Source organism: Notamacropus eugenii, chromosome 1, assembly GCF_028372415.1.
Source record: "Notamacropus eugenii isolate mMacEug1 chromosome 1, mMacEug1.pri_v2, whole genome shotgun sequence".
Taxonomy (NCBI): Eukaryota; Metazoa; Chordata; class Mammalia; order Diprotodontia; family Macropodidae; genus Notamacropus; species Notamacropus eugenii.
The window spans coordinates 755,968,348-755,987,711 of NC_092872.1; the positions used below are offsets into that span (position 1 = coordinate 755,968,348).

The window sequence follows — 19,364 nt, forward strand, 5'->3', positions numbered from 1 at the left end:
AAGCACCCCAAAATTTTTTTAAGTATAAACAAGGAAAGTGTATTATAGTGAATGGAAGTATAAATAATAAACCAATATCAATAATCAACTTATATGTTCCAAATGGCTTAGAATACAAATCCATTAAGGAAACATGATCTGATCTTTAAGAAGACATAGTAACACAATAGTGAAAGGAGACTTGGATATACCTCTATCAGTTTTGGATAGTGTAACAGAAAAATAAACAAATTTCTGGAAAAACTAGATTTAAAAGACATGGTGTTTTCTAAATGGTACAGAAAAAGGAGGTAGATAGATATAGATAGTATATTGGTAAGTTCATATGCATATATAAGAATATTTCTTTGTACTACATGTAACTTTAATAAAAATTGACCATTTATTAGGGCACAGAGAACTTGCAAACATATGTAAAAGGGCAGAAATAATCATCATATTCTTTACAAAATATAATGCAATGAGAATAGTCATTAGTTCAAAGACCTTAAACAAAAGATGAAGAAAGGAAACTGACCAGTGTAAACTTAAATAATGAGTGGATCAAAGAACAAATAAGAGAAAAAATCAATTACTGTGTAAAATAAAATTATAACCTTCAAACCAAATTTCTGGGATGCAGTTAAAGCACTTGTCAGGGAGAAAATTACATCCTTATGGTCATCTGTTAACAAAACAGAAAAAGAGAAGATTAATGAACAGAATATGTATTTTTTACAATTAGGAAATAAAAAAGTCAAAATACTAAAATACGCTTAAAATTAGATACTAAAATTAAAGGGGGAAATACAAATTGGAAGCAAAATAGAAATGATGAATAAAATTAAAACTGATTTTCTGAAAAGAATAATAAAACTAATAAGCCACTAGAATCACTTGATTGAAAAGGATAGAAAATCAAGTTGATAACATAGCAAATGGGCAAGGTAAAATCATGTAAAAACAGAAGGCATTAAAAAATCAGAACATATTATGCACAGTTATATATGCTAACAAAATTGAGAACACAAAATAGAAGAAAACTTTCCAAAAACCAAAATACCCAAACTATCCAGATATCAGAGAGATCTTAATCCAATCTCAGCAATAGAAATAGATTTAGCAGTAAAGGAAAGAACTCAGCCAGAATCCTCTTATGAGAAAAATATAGTCCTGATACCTAAACCAGAGAGAGATAAAACATGGAAAGAAAGCTATAGGCCAATATCATTAATGAACATTGTCTCAAATATTTCAAACAAAATCCCATCAAATAGACCACAGCACTTTATCCAAGAAATCATTCATTATGATCAAACGCAATTTATACCAGGAATACACTCAACACTAGGAAAATAGTCAACATAATTAAATATATTAAAACTCAAAACTTCAAAATGACATGATCATCTCAAATGGGGTAAGAAAAGTCATTGACAAAATGTAATTTTTTATGCTAAATAAAATATTTTACAAAGTATTGGCATAGAGGCAATTTTTAAAAATATCATGAAAGTATCTATCTAAAACTAAAAGCAAGCATTATATAAAATGGGGATATACTGGAATGTTTTGTAATAACTACAGAGGAAAGTAAGGATTCCCATCCACTGTTATTTGATATGGTTATTGAAATGCTAATTTGATGTAGTTCTGGAAATGCTAGCAATATCGATAAGACAAGAAGGAGGAATTAAAGGAATAAAGGGTAGATAAAGAAAAAAGATCGGTGCAGAGGACAGAGCTAGCCCTCAATAAAGTCCTGAGCCAGACTACATGAGATGGTCAAAGCAGAAGGTGTAGCAGCACTGACCATGGTGCTAAATAAGGTAGCTGTGGCTCTGAACTTAGAATGCAACACCCCCTTAGCAGTGAGTATGAGCCCAAAGAGCAGGCAGTTTTTCAACCAGTCAAATGCTAGGCATTATGGAAGCTCCTGATTAATTCACTTAACGCCTCCATGTGGCAAATTAGTCTGCTTAATCCCATTTTACACTGAGACAAAGGGAGAAATTAAGTGAGTCAGAGTCTTAGGAGCCTAGAATAACAGGGTTTTGGTGGATAAAGGACTCATCTAGTCTCAGAACAGTGGAAGAATACTCTACTGTCCATATGGGTGCTGACACCTGGCTCCCCATCTCAGCTGTGGGGTTCCTTATGCATAATTTCCCCACCTTCAACTGCCACACATGAGGGATGGGCAGACAAATGATAATAGCTCAGATTTCTATGTAAATAACAGGTTTTGAAGAAGGTTTGCCTTCTTTAAGACAGCCCTCAGAAGGATTATTGTCATTATTATACCTATTTTACAGATGAAGAAACTGAGACACAAGGAGAAAATGACTCATAAAAGGTCTCATATTTCATAAGTAGCAGCACCAGGAGTCATGCCCAGATCTAAATCTAATCTAATGTGACCTTAATCTAAAATTAGGGGAATTGTGTTCAAATCTTGTCTGTTCCTTGTATGAGTCTGGACTGTGTACCTGTGGTATAGTAAAAGGCATTGGACATAGGATCATAGAAATCACAGAATTTAGAGTTGATATAGACCTTAAAAATAACTTCATTCTATTCCCTCATTGTACAAATGAAGAAGTTGGTATCACAAAAGGCAAGTGATTTGTCCAAGGTCACATAGACCGTGTCAAAGTCAGGATTTGAATGAAGAACCATGAACTCCAAATCTATGGATATATACGGAGGAAAAAAGTTCATTTCCCATTGGAGGTAGGAGGGAAGGCTTTGTACGCAGGGCACATTTGAGCTGTGCCTTGAAGGATATCAAAGGTGAGATAGGAGGGGAAGGGGCTTTCCCTTAGAAGGGAGAATATGAGTAGAAAGGAAATAAGCATATTACTTGTTTCCCAGGTGCATCAGGTATGATCAGCACTTTACAAATGTTAGTTTATTTAATCCTCACAATAACGCTGGGAGGTAGGTGCTACTGATGTGGTCTGGGGAGCTGGGAACCCTGAAATGCAAGGGTACAGGGTGGGTTTGTCTTGAAAGAATTTGACCACTCAAACCTTCTTTCATAGTAGTGAGGTTTTATTATAACACTGATTGATTGGGCAAGTTTTCTAGTAAATCTGTGGTACCATCCATATGTGGAACCATCAGTTACAACAAATGGAGAAGTTTTGAATGCTGTGGATAAGTTCACTTACTTTGGTAGTCTACTTTCCAGGGATGTACACATTGACAATGAGGTTGATGCACACATTGCCAGAGCTAGCTCAGTGTTTGAGAGGCTCCAAAGAAAAGTTTGGGAGAGAAGAGGTATGACTATCAAACTGATAGGTTTGGAGGTCTACAGAGCTGTTGTGCTGACCTCATTGTTACATGCTTGTGAAACATGGACAGTCTACCAGTGCCATGCTAGGAAACTGAATCACATTTGAACTGTCTTAGGAAGATTCTGAGGATCACCTGGCATGATAAGGTACCAGACACTGAAGTCCTTGCTCGAACTGAACTTCCAGGTATTCAGACTATGCTTCAGAGAGCACAGCTATGATGGGCTGGCCACATTGTTCAAATGCAAAATGTAGGCTTGCCAAAAAGACTATTTTATGGAGAACTTGCATGGGGCAAGTGATCACATGGTGGTCAGAAGGACACTCTGAAGGTCTCTCGCAAGAACTTTGTATTTGACTGTGCAACATGGGAGACACTGGCACAGGACCACTCAGCATGGCATGCCCACATAAGAAAAGGTGCTGTGCTCTTTGAGCAAAACAGAATTGAGATGGCACAACGTAAACACAGGATGCACAAATTTAGAGAATCCACTCCAAATATTCACACAGACTATCTGCGCCCAATCTGTGGTAGAGCATTCCGAGCTCGTTTTGGTCTGATCAGCCACAGTCAGACACACTGAAATTTTACTTTATCGTGGTGATGTCACTTTGATCTTCTTCGAAGACACAGGACAACAACCAACCAAATCTGTGGTATTTGTAGCTGCTATACAAGCAGGTGAGATTATAAAAATCTGAACAATTTAATGTACCCCCATTGGTATTTTTATACAGAAAAAAAGGCTGTGGGAAGATCTAGATGGGATTAAGGAGTGGCAGGTGGCCTGGGGCAAGAACAGATAATGGAAGGAGTTAAGTGCTAGGGCCACAATGAAGGGACAGTTAAAAGAATTGTGTGTGGGAAAGTTCAGGGACAAAGACATGGTCTTTTCCTTTTAGGGATCCAGTTCCTCCCCTCAGTATGATTATGCTCACTTTACATTTGAGAAAAATGAGGCAAACAGGATCACAGAACTAGCAATTATCTGAGCTGAGATTTGAACTCAGGTCTTCCTGGTCTTAGTGTAGTCCAAGTATTATTCAATTCAAGTCAGCAAGTAGTTATTAAGTATCTATTATGTGTCAAGCAGTATTCTGGATGTTGGGGATACAAAGTTGTCTTTGAGCGGCTTATAGGAGTGGAAGGGTCTGTGTAGCGTATGGACAAAAAAAATTCAGTTACTTCAATCCACAGCGAGTGCTAACTATGACAATCAGGAGAGGCTTCAGTCAGTAAAGCACTTATTATGTGCCAGGCATTGCACTAAGTGCTTAGGATGCAAAGAAAAGCAAGAGAAAAATCTCCCAGGTTCAAGGAGACTGCACAGGAATCATAGGAAAGACAATCTAGAAATGATTAGCTTGATACAATGTTACATTCAGAGTGTCTGGAAGGTCATTTACAAAGGAAACTTCAGAAGCTGGGAGACTGTGAAAGACCTGCTGTAGAAGGTCTTTGGGCTTAGTTTTGAAGGAAGCCAGGGGAAACAGGTCAGTGTGAGGGAGTGGAACATGCCATGACTGTGGCAAGGGCTCTTGAGATATGCTGGGCATCCTAAAAAGTGGGGCAGCAGAGAGAATACACTGTGCGGAGAACTAATAGGTTACTTTGACTGAAACAGGGAGTGCATGAAGGACATTGACATGAAATAAGATTGGAAACGTGGGTGGGAGTGAGACTGAAATGCCAAGGAGAGGGTTTGGTATTTTGTCTCAGAAGCCATAGGGACCCAGTGAGCATTTCTGTGTGGGCAAGTGACAGGGTCTGCTCTGTGTTTTGATGTCATGGTCCTCTTTGAGAAGGAAGGACAAACAAAAATCAATGTGGAGTTACAGGGAAGGGCTCGACATGACTGTTGACATTGACTAGAATGGAGAGTCCATGAGAGAGGAGGAGAATAGGAGAAGATGCTGAAAAGATAGATTGGAGCCAGATAGCAGAGGGGTTTGGCAGACCAACTGAGAAATTTGAACTTTAGTCAGTGAAGAATCATTCACGTTGCTTGAGCATATTAATAGAGACTCCATTCATCAGAACTGATGAAAGTCCAAGAATGGCTGTGTGGGAACTCTGTCTGAGCTGTTTGAAGCACTCTGTCACTAAGGAAACCCAATTTAAGGCAAGGGATCTAAGAATGGGGGTAGGGGAGGGCCTGTCAGATAATATATCACAAAATCCTCTTTTTACAGATATGGAAACTGAGGTTAACTTCAGTTGGGGGAGGTGATGAACTGTTTATTCTCATAATCCCAGTCAAGCCCTGCCCTTCTCTGAACTCTGCCCCAGTCCAATTCCTATTGCATTGACATGTATATATCTCTGAGCTCAGCTTTGGGTAGAGAACAGTACACGATGAATCACGAGGAGAGGAAATCACTTGTCCCAGGTCAAGTGCTAAGTGATCAAAATGGGATTCAATTCAATTTACTTCAAAGTTATGTTTCTACAGCGTGCTAAGCCCTGAGCTCAGCGCTAGGGGGATAAAGACAAAAGTGAAGCAGTTCTTCCTTTCTAGGGGTTTTGGATTCAGTTTTACTTTTCTATAAAATGAGGGCTTGGACTCTCTAAGGTCCTTTCCAGTTCTAAATTTATGATCTTTTTCTATATGACCTCATAAAAGTCCTTTAACCTTGGCTGTCCTTGGTTTCTTCATCTCTAAAAGAAGGGGTTGAACTACATGGACTTTGAGGTCACTTCTAGATTTATGAATCAATGTTCTTATATATTTTTCCCTCCTAATCTCAGTTTGCTGACCTATGAAATGAGGATAGTAACAATCATAATATCTCCCTCACAGAATGTTTATGAGGAAATTCAAATTCAAAGCACCATGGAATTAGATGGTGTTGTTATTTTTGAGACAAAATGGTTCTGGGTAATCCTAGAATCCAATCTTGTTACTTGCCACCTCCATAGATTCTGTCGAAGGAGCATTCAATTTCCCTTCTTTCCTCAATCTTCTTAGCTTCTAATGTAATCTTCTTGGTACAATCATGTTTCCTGGTCATACAATACAACTGAGTTTTGGTAGATGGACCTGGTGGATTGACTTTTTTATGACATAAAACTTTTGACATTTTTGACAAATGGTGACATGAAGTCATGATGCTCTCCCCAATATATCAGTGTACTATGGTTATATCAAAGACTATGACAAAAAGAGGCTATTGAAATGGCTCCAAAAGAACTTATTTTCCCAATAAATACAGCACTGAAGGAAGGATGCCCACTCTCCAACCTATTATTTGATATGGTTCTGGAAATGCTAACCATAGCAAAAGCAAGAAAAAGAAATTAGAGGCATAAAATTAGGTGTGTTCATCCTTCTTTGCCAAGGAAGACCATGCCATCAGAGAAATGATGACATGACTTGCACTTGACTTTGTTTTGAGTGAGGGAGGACTGTGCAGGTCACCAGCCTCACTTCTCCTCCAAAGCCAACTGAATCCAGTGACCAGATATTCATCAGGATGACTGGAGATGACCCAGGATGACTTTCTCAATTTCACACAGCTAGTGACTGTCAAGTATCTGAGGTGAGATTTGAACTCAGGTCCTCCTGACTCCCATACTGGTACTCTATCCACTGCACCACCTAGCTGCCCTATAAAATTAGGCAAAGAATAGATGAAACCATCCCTATTTGCTGATGACAATTGCTCACCTGAAAAGTGCTAGAGAATCCACAAATATACTAATTGAGCCAATGCCTTCAGCACATTGGCAGGTTACAAAATAAACCACTGAAAATCAAATGCATTTCTATGTAGTGATAACAAAATCCAAGGAGCAGTCACAGAAAAGGGGACTCCTCTCCAAAGGACTACAATGTGTAGACTATCTGGAGCCTGATCTACCAAAGCACATAACAAACTTGTATGGATTGAATGATAAGATATTCCTTAAAGAAACTGGGAAAAAACCAGCTCAAATAGCTGGAGGAATATTTAGTGCTCATGGCTGGGCAATAATAGTAGTGATGGTGAGGAGGAGGAGGAGGAGGAGGAGGAGGAGGATGTTAACATTTATATAATGGTTATTATGTAGCAGGTACTGTGCTAAGTGCTTTAATATCATAATCTCATTTCATCCTCACAGCAAACCTGGGCCCAATTTTACACATGAGAAATTGGAGGCAAAAAGAGGTTAAGTGACTTGTGCAGAGTTACACAGCTAATTAAGTGTCTGAAGTTGAATTTGAACTCAGGTCTTCCTGATTCCAGGCCCAGCATACTGCCTACTGCTTGATTTTGCTGCCGTGCCAATATAATAAGAAATACACAGAAAAGAAAATACACAAAAATAGTTTCATGATAGAAAAGAATTGGGGAAAAAGAAGATGTCCACCAACTGGTGAATACCTAAACAAGTTGTAGTACATGAATGTAATGGAATATGAAGAAAAAGGGGAAAAAAGAAAAAAAAGAAATTTACTTCATAGCTTTGTTATATATTTGAAAAGAATAGCAAGTTATACATGTTAAAATTACAGTTTCATCTGCAATCATCTTATTTTTATTTTACTATGCTATGAAAATGCTTGTTTTATTCCATAATTTAAAAATAAAATGTAAAAAATAATTATGTAGTTGATGAATACAGAGAAGCAAGGAAAGATCTACATGACTTTGGCAAAGCCAAGGAAGCAGAGACAAGAAAACAATAGGCAAAGTGATGATAACAGTGTAAACGCAAAGAACAAACACATTGACACACATGCAATAAATCAAAAGTGAATTTAAAAAATTATACAGATCTTGTTCTTTGGTCATTTTCAGTTGTGTCCAACTCTCCATGATCTCATTTGGGCTTTTCTTGGCAAAAATGCTGAAGTAGTTTGCCATTTTCTTCTCCAGATCATTTGATAGATGAGGAAACTGAGGCAAACAGGGTTAAGTGACTTGGATCACATAGCTTGTAGGTGTCTGAGGTCAGATTTGAACTCAAGAAGATAACTTGGCACTCTATCCATTCCATCATGTAACCAGCCTTTTGTAAAGATCTATCAGGACTCAAAGAAATAAAGAGGATACCCTCACCCCCCAACCCAGCCCTGTATGGAGGTGAGAGGGTCACGAGTATTATACATTGGATAGAATTTCAACCTTTTCCAGCATGTTGATTGGTTTTGCTGATTTCTTCCTCCTTTTTTTGTCATTAAAAATTATTTTTTATATGAGATGACTCTCAGAGTAAGAGGTAGAAAAATACTGGGAAAAAACTGATAATGTAAAAACAGAAGATATCAATTTTAAAAAATAAATGCTTCACAAAAAAGAACTTAATTTGCAAACACTGAATTGATGATAAAAATTGAATTTTCCAAAGCAGATGGATAATGACCTTTGTCTTTGGCAATTCCCATTACAGAAAAAAGAAGAGTTAATAATGCTCTAATCCTTCACACCCCTGGGCTTTGCCACACTCCCTACTACGGATACACCCTCCAGCCTTGCCTTCTACCCTGCATCTGAACCCTCCTATCTGTGGTGTCTCCTTTTACAAGCATATATGTTTCTTGGAAACAATGTGTATACATTCATACTTGCACCCTTAATTTCTACCTTACCACAGTGTTTAGAATATAGTTAATACCTAATAAATGTTTTTACTTTTATTTATGATGAGGAGAGTTGATGTTTATAAAGGGCATTACATACACAATCTTATTTGAGCCTTAAAACCACAAAGACATAGCTACTGTATGTATGGTGATCACCATTTTATGGGTGAAGGAAACTGAGGCTGAGGGAGGTTGAAGTGATTTCCCTGTTGTTTAATGCCTGTGCTCCTCCTGACTTTAAGCCCATTGATCTACCCAACATGTCACCAAGTCTCTTCGGCATGGCTTGGAGGAGCAAATTGCCACAAATACTGTGCTAACTTTCTTTAGTAAAGCTGAGATGCTAAGCATCTAGACTGGGCAAAAGCAGCTCATGGGACTGTAGGTTTAGGAACTTTGCAGCTCATTTAGCATGTCACACTCCCAAATCCATTTTAGAGATGAGAAAACTGAAGTTATAAAAGGTGCCGTAACAGTCAAAATCATAGGCAGAAAGCGCCGAGCCAGGATTTGACTCCAGGGTTCTTTGACTCGCAGTCAAATGATCAGTCCACTGCATCATTCTCTAGCTGACTTATGTACTGGAAATAACCAAACTTCATTTTTCTAAAAGTGGTTTACCTTAAGAGAAGCATTCATTGCTGTTCTTGCTCCAGTTGTGTAGACTCTTCTTGACCCTATTTGGGCTTTTCTTGGTAAGGAGACTAGAGTGATTTGACATTTCCTTCTCTAGTTCATTTTACAGATGAGGAACTGAGGCAAACAGGATTAAGTGACTTGCCCAGGGTCACCTTGCTAATAAGTGTCTGACACCAGATTTGAACTCTGGAAGGGGAATCTTGCTGACTCCAGGCTCAGCATCACCTAAGCTGCCTGACAGTCGTTCATGCAACCACATAATGTTGGAATGGAGGGTCCCTTAGAGATCATCAAATGCAATCCCTTCATTTACATGGGAAACTGAGGGTCAGATAAAAAAAGAGACTTGGCCAAGGTTAACGAGAGTAATCAGCTTGCATTAATTCACAACAGCTTTCTTCACAGTTAGACCAAGTTAGTAAGTTTTCCCTTGGTATGGCTGATGTATTGAAAGGCTTATTCAACAGGGAGAAAAATTAATCAATGTATTTGTTCTAAAATATTGGACAAACATACATTTTCAAAGGTTTTTTATTTATATTGTTTCCCTCATAGGTTAACTTTAGATGACCAATCTATATGAAAAATATCTAGAAAACACAAAATACTACAAGCCCCAGGGACCATCATCAATAACCTTATCGACCAATAGTTTCACAATTGAACTATTTGGTTGTAGTCTGGTCTCCTAGCTTAGGAGTGTGTGTGTGTGTGTGTGTGTGTGCGTGTGTGTGTGTGCGTGCGTGTGTGTGTGCGTGTGTGTGTGTGCGTGCGTGTGTGTGTGTGTGTGTGTGTGTGTGCATGCCTCCACTAATGTCCTTATCCAAGGGTACTTCCTTGTGGTATGAGTTTTGAACTTGTTCTGAAAGGTCATGAGAGGTTCCAACTATGGACCATCCTACCATGTTGGAAAGGTTTCAAGCACCAGTTTGATGAGAGGAGAACCATCTGTCACCTAAGGAACAGCCTGACAGATCTGGAAGAGTGCATTCCCTAATGCTTTTGGTCATCCCAATTATAGAAGGCCATATACTTACCTTGTTTGTTATGGCAGGAATTATTTTCACAAATGGGTTCAACCCAGTGACCAGTAAGTTCCCTTCCATCTTTGAGATTCTGAGATGTTCTGATTCTAAGGCTCCCAGGGATTTTAGTCTATACTGGTAGAAAGAATACTCGTGGCAAATATATTTTCACTTTTTGATGCACTGAAGTAGTCCATTTCACTGTATTCTATCTCATTCTGTGGTATTCAATTATACTATATCATATTATATGTCCTTAATTCCTTGGCTCTCCATCCAACTGCCCTCTGCATGTACCAAACATGCCAATTAATCTTTGGGAATTTTCAAGACCTATAACTAATCACCCAAGCACAGTCTGAAGTCAGAACTCCCAGGCGGAATGGCTAGCCTGTCTCATAAATCCAAAAGCTTGACTTTATTATGAAAACTATAAATTGGAAGATTAATCAAGCATTCATTCAATTTTCAAACATAGATCTCAGCTGAGCCTTTAACCTGACAAACGTAAAAAAGAAAAAAGACCACAAGTCTGGTGGTGCTGATCAAAACATTGTGGTGTTATTAAGAACTAAAATAAAGGCTTCATCCCCATCCTGTGACTCAGTTTCCTAATTAGTAAAAAATGCAAATGTTTTATTATCTGACCTCCAAGATTCCCTCTTGTTCTGCCAATCAATGTTCCATGTTCCAAGTCAGTCTGTCAACAATCGTTTATGATTTTCTACAGGCTAAAAACTGTACTAAGTGCTGGGGATACAAAAAAAGGCCAAAAATAAAATAGTCCCTGCCCTCCAGAAGCTCCCAGTCTACCAGGATGGACAGAATTCAACCAAATATGTATAAATATGCTATATACAGAATAAACAAAGTAACAGAGAAAAGATATTTAAGTTAAGAGACATCTGAAAGGCTTCTCATTTGTGATGGGAATGTGACATTCTAGGCATGAGGAACAGCCAGATAAATTCCCAGGAGCTGAGAGATGGACTGTCTTATTCATGGAACAGCAAGGAGCCCAGTGTGACTGGATCAAAGAGTACCTGCTGGGGAACACTTGAGGGTCAGAGTCAAGATTTTATACTTTATTTCAATTGGGATTTATCATGTAGCAGACATGGTGCTGAGAACTGAGATGCAAAGAGAGGCAAAAACACTGCCCCATTCTCAGAGTTCACATTCTAAAGGGGGAGACAACAGGAAAGAAATGTACATGCAAAATCAATGAAGTATAAATGAAAGGTGATCTCAGAGGCAGCAAGAGAAAGTGTGCATGTGTGTGTGTGTGGGGGGGGTATGGGTGTGGGTGTGTAAAGTACTGATGTGACTATAGCAGTCCCACAAGATGATTTGGGGTCATATATGAGAGCTAGATTAGGGACAAGCAAGATGAAAGACAATGAAAAAAGAGAACAGTGGAGGAACAATTAGAGTAGTCTTGGTGAGAAGAAATGAAGAAAGGTCTGAACTATTGTGATGGAAACGGGAGGGTGTGGGGACAAACACACACACACACACACACACACACACACACACACACACACACACACACACACATACACGATCATAGAGGCTAAATCCTGGCTGGGGGATAGAAACAACAGTTATGAGAGAATGAAATTTGGGAAGGTGATTGGTCAAGTTTTGGACATATTGCTTTTGAGATGCCTATGGGACATCCTTAGGATCCAATGGCCTTTTCTTAATCTTCATTCTCCTTGTCTTAGAGGTGTTGACACAGCAGAGTACTAAAGAGCTGTACTCAGAACCAGAAAGACAAAAGTGACACAAGCTGACTGTATGAATCTAGGGAAATCACTTTATTAGTGACAATTGATGACTGAGTTCCCAGGTATATATCCACTGGTGCACAACGATGTTACAGCTGCCCTACGTTTCCAAAACAGAATAAAAACCAACAAATATATTCTCAACTTCCTGTTCTTGATCTGCCCTCACTGATACCTGTGTTTTTGCTCCCATTTCCTCCATCCCCCTCCATTTCTGTGTGTTAAGTGTCTTTCCCAATTCAGACGCTTCCTCTTCCAGGACACCATCCTGAGCTCTCAGCTAAGAATACTCTGCTTCCTCCTCAGGTAGCTCAGAGCCCTGTAACTCTGATCCATTCTTTTTAAGGGTCTCAGTCTTTCAGACACCATACAAGTCTTTTCCCTAGATCAGGGGTGTCCTCAAGATCAGAGGTCATATGTGGCCCTCTAGGTCCTCAAGTGTGACTTCAAGGCTACAGGCTCCCCACCTCTGCCCTAGATGAATTTTTAAACTCCTTGAAAGCAGTTTCTGCATGAGTTCTATCTAGAATTCAGTTCATGACCATGGGCATAGGAACTTGATAAGGGTTTGTGGGATTGGGTAAGACTGTTTAGGCTGCATGTTGTAAACTCCCTTCCACTTCTTATATTCTCTGTATTCTGTTACAAAGCTCCTCCTACTTCTGAATCCTATGTACTAAGGTCCCTCTTAGCTCTGGAATTTTCAGTTCTAAGGTCCTTTCAATCTCTGACAATGACTGTTCTATCTTCTAAGGACCCTCCAGGTTCTAGATTCTAGTTTCTACATTCTGAAATGCCCTCTCCCCTCAGATATTTTTGGATTCTATTTCTTTTTCAAAGTAGAGGAAAATACAGTTGAAAGTAGGAGCGCGAAGTCTCTCTCCCATCATCCACCCCTTCATTCCTCACCTGATTCCTGAAATAACTTCCCTTATTTTGTGCTTCCCTCTCCCTTGGCCTTTATACCAATTGTTTCCCTGAACAAGGTGCAATTTTTAAAAATCGATTCCAGTTCATTGAGGGCTGACTCTCCCATGAAACAGCCTGCAGCACATCCTGAGAAACAGTAATCCAGAGCCTTCCCTCTAAAGCTTACCATCTATTAAGGCAAAGAAGTAGAATTTAAGATATTATTGAAGTATCAATTTAATTAAGATGTCACAAAATTTAAGTGTCAGTGACACGTGGCCATGAGGGATGTGCTTGGTGGAGAGCTGACTGCCAGATATTGTGGGTCTAATGCAGGACATGATTAGATCTGAGTGAGCTGAGGAAATGTGTTCCTGAAGCAATGGGGAGATTTGGGCTCTAAAAAAAGAACTAGGTAAAGATCTTGATCCCAGTGACAAAGAGAGAACAAACCAATGAGAATACTGATTTATGGAGGATCTAGAAGCCTTGGTCAAGACCTAGATCCCAGAGGGGAAAGTAACCATTGTCTGGAGGGAATCTGAATGAAAAGGAAAAGCAGGTCAGGTCAAGCCCTAGTCCCGAGGGAATCCAAGACAATTTTTTAAATAGTATTTGGAATATTACAGGTCAGGATTTTGAAGATCATAAGTGACAGAGGTCAGGTGAAGTTGCATCCCCCACATATGAGAGGAATAACTGGTAAGCAGAGAAAAGGAGAAATCTGAGCCTCCCAAGGGAAGCTGTAACTGGGCCTGGGGAACCAGCAGTCTGAGCCTTGAGAGGAGCAGTCTTAGGATCCCTGAGGGGACAGAGAATCAAAGCAGCAGATCTGATTTCTGGATAGCTGGTGAGATATGGAAGGACTAAGGAAGATGGCCAATACCTGAGAGATAAGAGAACTAGGGTACACGAGAAGCCTTGGTGAGGGCCCAGCTTCCAGAGAGAAGAAGGAGCCAGAAAAGAACCACCTGGCTTCAGAGAATAGAGGTCAAGGTTCCAAGGGGTTGAAGTGTTATGACAGGGTCCAGTTAGATAAGAAGATAGAGACAGATAATTTTTTAAATAGTGTTTGATAGATAATATAGATAGAAAAAGACAGAGGCAGAGAGACAGAGACAGACAAAGAGAGAGCTGACTTCTGGGGGTCTCTGTTATCTGGCTCCAAGAAAGCAGGACAGAGCCAGTGTCTGAGAGATACAAAACCTGGGTCAGAAATATGCTCTTGAGGGCAGGCACAGACTCATTTTTGGCTTTGTGGCCCCAATTCCCAGGACAGTGCTGAGCACACAGTAGGTGCTTAATAAACCTTTGCTGAACTGATTTCTAGGTCAATATCTGGGTCCCAGAAGAAAGAAGAAATTGGTTTCCCAGGTGCTAGAGTTTCCCAGATCTAAACAGGGTCTAGGCTGAGATCTGGCACTGAGAGGGGAGAATGAATGAATATTTTTTAGAGACAAGAAGTCAGGATCTGAGAAAGGAAAAGAAACTGGACAAAGAACCCATGGTGAGAAATCTGAAGACCAAGAGGGAAGATATAAAATGGAGCCCAAGAGACTAATCACTCTGTCAGGGGACAAACATATGTGCCAAGAATTGTGGTAGGAACTGGAGATTCGAAGAAAAACAGGACAAACTCCCAGGCCTGAAATGGGACTAAACTGAGCTTTGGGGCCAAGAGGAAGAGGAAGGGAAGAGGACCAGCAATGGAGGAAAGAGAATTATGGGATCTGGGGAAGAATTCTGGGAATGTTTACCCAACTACACAGGCTTCAGAGAGTGAAAACTCCCATGATTATGAGAGGTGGGGTGGCTGATGAATCACCAAGTCCCACAGGAGACAGCAAAGGCTAAGACTTTGTAGTGATGGAAAGGTGATCTTTGAGAAGGAGAAGGAAAAGGAAGAACCACTGAGAAGTTAGGACTTGGCAAGAAGAGGGTCCATAACTGGTATTTTCAATTTTCTCAGAAAAGTTGGCAGTGAGAGCATGGGCTGAGATAGAGGTCGGGCCATCCTTCCAGAGGAGTATGATAGAACATGCATCTGAATGGTCTTCAGGATCTGAGAAGTTTCCATCCCTCTGAAACTACACCCTCTGGAAAAGCCCTCTCTGGATGGTTACCTTATACGGACAACTACTGCTTGATTACCTTGAATCTAAACTCTTTAGCTACAGATCTCTTCTCAAGGGAACTAAAACAAAGTGGAGTCTCAGTCTCCTCCTGATTCTCTTGAAAGTATTGAGAGGCATTCACTGAATCACGCCTTAGCTCCCACCTTAATAACACACTCGGAGGTCTTAGAAAGATTTCTATGCCTGTGACAATTTCCTTTTTCTCCTCTCGAAAGAAGGAACTGAAAATGCATTGAGAACTCCAGGGTGGTGTTAACTTGGTTGCAAAGGATGCTGTCCTCTCCCTTCTCCACCAACGCCCACCCTCATATCTTATAAATCAATTAATAGTTATAATAATGCTAGACTTAATAATAGGTGACATTTCATGGGATTACATTTCAAGTATGCAAAGCATTTTATGTAGGTTATCTCATTGGAGCCTCCCAATAACTTCATGAGGTGAATATTATTATCATCCTTATTTTACAGAAGAGGAAACTGAGTCTGAGATGGGTTAAGTGACTTACTTAGGGTCATACAGCTAGGAAGTGTCAGGAGGCAGGATTCAAACTCAGGTGTTATTCTAGCACTCTATGCACTGAGATGTTCACAAGGAGTAACGTACGGTGGTTACCAGCTCCTCCTCTCTGCCCCATTGGCTCCCGAGCTTCTGTTAAGCTCAGTTTAAGTGCCATCTCCTACAGGAAGCCCACCACAGTCCTCCCGTAGCTGAAAATGTCTTTGTGTGGTGTCCATTTCACTGTCAATGTGCGTGATCTCCCCCACTAAGATCAAGCTTGTTTCATTTGGAAAGCCAGGCCCATGGTGCTGGTTCATGTGCTTCATTTGCTGGCTCCTTTATCATTTACTCACGTTCAGGATCCTCTTTGGTTGTTTATCTGTTTCTTTATAATTTGGTTCCAAAATCACATGTTTTATTGGAAGGCTTCTCCAACCCCTCCTCATTCCAGCTGCCTCCCTCTGCTAGTTACTTCCCGGTCATCCTGTCAGTTTGCTTCCTATAGATTTGTCTGAACATTGTCTCCCCTCAAACGGTGAGCCCCCTGAGGGCAGGAACAGTCTTCCATGTCTTTGTGTTCCCCAGCCCTCAGCACTGTACTTGGAACACGGTAGGTACTTGATGAATGTCTATCGATTTGGCTGATTGATTGGCTACTTATTGTTTATTCATCAATTTCTTATTTATTTACTCTTATTTTTTTTGTCTATGTACACATACACACTTATATGTATGTGTATGCACATGTGTGTGCATGTCTGTGTGTGCGTGTGTACTCACATATCTACGCTCTCTCTCCCCAACTAAATTACAAAGTCTTTGGAAACAGAATTGTTTTGTTTCATTTTGGTTTTTTGTTTGCGGCCTCAATGCTGGGTACAGTGCCTAGAATGTAGTATGTATTTAAGGTAAATTGATTGGTTCTAATTGTGACAATTAAAAAGCTTAAGAGACATAACTTCTTATCAATTTATTTATTAATCATTTTATAAATAAGACCAGCAGGTTGTCATTAAAAGGACGGTCATTTGGCCATCTCTTTTAGACCAAAAACTCTTAATGGTGGTTTATATGCCTTTTGAAGAGGAGGTGTTAACAAGGTGTGCCTAATCACCTCAGATTGGTTAATCAAATGGGAGGTGGGCTATTTGAGAGTACATGACTGAGGTCACTCAAATCTTGGTGAGACATCAATTTCTATATCGCCTGTCTTGATAATCAAGAGAAACAACATTTTCCCAAAACGTGAATGAGAAAATACAATGAGGAGGACCCATTAGCCTAAACTTAGAATTTCTTTTACTTTCTGACTAGATCTTGGCCTGGGTAAACTTCTAAGAAAAACTTCTGGATGAAGAAGTAGAAAAGGGGTTGTATTGGTTCCAATACAATAATGAGTTATTGAGTATGAGAGAGAAATGTTTATTTCTCACATAATATTCCCAGTGAAATTTCAGCATTTTAGCAACGTTCTGGGTCACACAAACTTCTGTGGGCTAGCCAAGGAAGCTCACCATATGCAACTGTGTTCCCATGTGAATGCTCTCATTGGGGTGGAAACAACCTAGACAACAGGATGGCCGAGGCATCTCAAGCATTGGAATCAAGCTTCTACCTCTTCTCCAGGACTAATATGGTCCCCTATGAAGTTCCATGGAGCTTACAGTCACACCCAAGGAGACTGGGGAGGTTTTTGAGCAATCGCTCCTTAAAAGGACAGAGACAGAAGCTCCTCCCCTTGTAAGGGCTGTCCATATTGGTTCTATCCAGGCTATTGAACCACAGGTGAGCTGCTAGTCAATGGTAAATGATTGTCCCCCACTTGAGACATGGACTCTTTGGTCTCTTGGCAATATTCTTCCTCTAATAATATTCTAGGATCAAAGCCAATACCAGAGTCACTCAATGTCATTGTTATTGGAAGTCAGAGTGGCACCATAGGAATAATGTTGGATATAGCAACAGAAAACTTGGGTTCAAGTCTTAGTTTTGTGATGTATTTCCTGTGTGACACTGTATAAATCAACTCCCTTCTCTGAAGCTTAGTTTCCTCATCTGTGAAATGAGAATCTTAGTGTCCTAGGGTCATGGAGTCAGAGTGAAAGGGACTTTTAGAAGCCCACAAGTCCAACTCACTTTATAAATGAGGATTTATAAATCCTCAAATTTATAAATAGATTTTATAAATAAATATAAATTTATTTATAAATAAATTTTATTTATAAATTTATTTTATAAATATTTATAAATATATTTTATTTATAAATAAATTTTATAAATAAATCCTAGACTTATCCAAGTTCACACAGCTAGTCAGCAGCATATCCTACATCCTGAGATTTCAAAACCAATTCCTTTTGGATTATGCCACACAGTTCCATTTGTTTGGGAGATAGACCTCATTTATTTGTTACACAAACATTTATTTACTAAACACCAACTATGTACTTGGCATTACGGTGGTTACTAGAGATACAAAGACGAAAATGACAGATCTCAGAGATATGTTATAGAAAATATAATTTGAGTACACAGAACAAAAAGTGTATAAGATAGAGGAGGAAGGCATGTATGAGAAAGAATCGGGACTCTACTGAGCAGCCTGCATTGCATCTGCCACAAGAACAGATACAAATGTCTCTGGCTTCATCATTTCCATGTGGAATCAATCAAAAACTTTCCCCCAATCACTGTGGGCTGCGTTGTGAGAGGCTGCGGTATTATCCAGCAGCACAGACCAAGGCAGGCAGTTAGCTCACTAATCCCAGATTTGGGCAGGGAGAGCCTTCTTTCAAAGTGAAGATAAGCATCTTTTCATGAGGCCAGGCACAAGGCATTTCTGAGTCACTAGACAGCAACTGAGAACAGCCAGCTCCATCTGATAATTAGGTCACCACAGACACCTGTAGAGTCACGGATGGGTAGGGTGGGAGCGAAACTTCTCCTCCCTGGCTTTTCAGGAGGTGGTTCCAGCTGATAAAGGCAAAATCCAATTACTTGACTTCAGTCAATGGCCATGACTTGAAAGAGACTTGTTCCATGTTCCAGAACCATCTCCTATTAAAACTTCACAGTATCATAGATTTAAAGGGACCTTAGAGGTCACCTAATCCAACCATCTCATTTTACAGAAGAAGACTACAAGGGTCACAAAAGTTAAGTGACTTCCTCAAGGTTGCACAGGAGATAAGCAATGGAACAGAAATTGAACCCATGCCCTTTGACTCCAGGGTCAGCATTCTTCCCACTACACCATGATAGGGAGGAGAAAGGAAGGAAGCCTGCATTTGTTCAGCACCTACTCTGTGACCAGCGATGCATCGCATGCTTCCTATATAGTATCTCATTTGACTGAGAATGCCTGAGTTAGAAGGGTTCTTAGGCCACACCAGGTAAAATGGTAGATAGAGGCCAGACTTAAAGGTGTTCTAGTCCAGCTCCCCTGACACTGAGGTTCAGAGAACTTAACGACTTTTCTTGTGCTCGCACAGAGGGTAGAAAAGCCAATACCCA

General features: G+C 39.9%; 1 long non-coding RNA gene across 6 annotated transcripts in view; it reads right to left on the bottom strand.

Moving 5' to 3' along the window:
* Window positions 1–19,364, bottom strand: part of LOC140526849 (uncharacterized) — a 109,869-nt gene that overhangs the window by 30,623 nt on the left and 59,882 nt on the right. For all 6 annotated transcript variants that reach the window (XR_011974579.1, XR_011974611.1, XR_011974629.1 and 3 more), the window contains one exon: window positions 597–664. This is a non-coding gene — a long non-coding RNA (uncharacterized lncRNA). The remainder of the gene's footprint in view (window positions 1–596; window positions 665–19,364) is intronic.